The following is a 2,100-nucleotide window of genomic DNA, read 5'->3' as shown; positions in this document are numbered from 1 at the left end:
GGAAAGAATAGAATCAAATCTTCTAAAGTTACACTAGTATAGCAGCAGTTAGTGTTTTGTAATGTTGTGAGTATACCAATTCAAAGATATTTAGCGTCAAGTTATATTCAGTCCAATAGAGAATTCTGTAAATCAAACTAAGCCTTCATATTATAAACGTTTTCATCAAAAAAACCCATGTATGTGTATATGTTGTTATATTATGTATTTGCTTATTGGAACATGCGCACATCCGTACCAATATAGTGGCAGCGATGTACACTGTTGAATAGTTCATAAAATAGCGTGTTCTGTGGACCTCTCAAATAACTGTGAGCACAATTTCCAATCTTTTTATCGTATTTGTAACTTCTCCACCTAATCTGTGCCAAGAAACGATTATTTCCTTTGCCAGCTGATATAGTGAAATTTCGGTCTCTCATGGTCAAGTTCCCAGATATTTCCAGACTCCTTCTTCTCCTCCCTTGGAAATGTTGTCAATGTAACAATGGGTGTCAAAATGGAACAACATGATAAAGTTATTTATGTTCATATTTAAAGTTTTATTCATTTTGGTTAGCTGATACATAAAAATATTGCAACGCTTATTGTGCCAGACATATAACTTCCTTTGGGAGAGGTAAACCTCTATCTTATTGTGCCAAAATAGCTTACTAAATACTTGTTTGAAGCCACAATGATAACGACCAGTCCAGGTGCCCCAGACCGTCTTCAGAGAAATATATTAAGTGATGATAACTAAACCATTGATTAGAGAACACCGTCCGTGGGTGGGGGTGGGATGTATTGAGGTGGTCAGGGAGAGGTAGATACAAAGCTTTCCCACGACCTGCCCTATTCATGTAGGATGTGGTATCTAGGATACATTAGGAAGTACCCCAACATGTGGGATGTGGCATCTAGGATTCATATGGAAGTACCCCCATCATATAAGGTGTGGCATCTAGGATACATAAGGAAGCACCCATCATAGAAGATGTGGCACTTAGGATACGCAAGGACGTACCCTCGTCATAAAGGATGTGGCATATAGGATATGTAAGGAAGTACCCCCATCACATAGGATTTACCATCTAGGATATGCAAGAAAGTATATTTAGGAAGTACCCCATTTTGTAGGATTTGGCATTTAGATTATGTAAGGAAGTACCCGTACAATTACTTCTGCCACACTTGTAGATGGCGTCCAGTAAGGGTAAAGGCCCTTTGCCAGAAGGACGAGAGATCTTAGTTCAAGTTAGGTTAAGGAGGATCCACTTATTTGTTACCACTGCTCTATTCTAGCTTTTTCTCCTTGTATTTGCTGCTGAGTGCTCGCGTCAACCATACATTGGACTATTCTGCAACGCTGTCTTGTCTTTTAGAATGGGATCAGAGATTCCTAAAAGTTCAAAAGATGCATAAGATAGGAAAATAGAGGGATCAGACAAGTATTTTTTTTTTTTTTTACATTAATTTCCATTAAGAACACTTCTTGATTCATTCCTGCATCTAGCTAAATTTTGTACATTTCAAGCCTCGCTATCAAAATATTGGTTTATATCTGACACAACAATATAAAATCATGCGCTATAACAGGAAACTAGAGGATAAGAAGAGTGTCTAGATATAACTTCTTCGAATGGAGATTCTTCAGTGGTTCTGGAATGTTCCGTTGCAGCCTACTCGGTCAACAAAAGCTGTCGGTCCACTTTCCCAGCCTCTCTTTCTCACAAAACGCGCGCGCAATAGCTCACACTAAAACATATCATGTGTTGCTGTTCTTGCAATTTCAAATATTTTATAACACCAATACATATAACGTGCAATGTATAATTAGTTAAAAGATTAAAGTCCTCCTGGGCCTCTGTATGCTCATAGGGCATGCATTGAACTCTGTTTCTTAGGCTGACAGCCAGTGGGGGACAGGTCCCAGTGCCAATGACACGTGGCCAGTGTGTCGCTAGCGTTATAATTATATGTACACTTTATTTCCCTTTGTTTACCGACATAATTCATGGAAGAGAATCGTCTTCTGCATCCAGTTTTGTTTAAGAAGACGACCCGGAGAGAGAGAGAAAAAAAAAGTGTGAATTCTAAAATGTTTTGAGGTGAAAGTCC

The sequence above is a fragment of the Macrobrachium rosenbergii genome, chromosome 28, assembly GCF_040412425.1.
Source record: "Macrobrachium rosenbergii isolate ZJJX-2024 chromosome 28, ASM4041242v1, whole genome shotgun sequence".
In the NCBI taxonomy this organism is placed as follows: Eukaryota; Metazoa; Arthropoda; class Malacostraca; order Decapoda; family Palaemonidae; genus Macrobrachium; species Macrobrachium rosenbergii.
The sequence above is the reverse complement of the archived record's forward strand: the minus strand, read 5'-3'. Positions refer to the sequence as shown.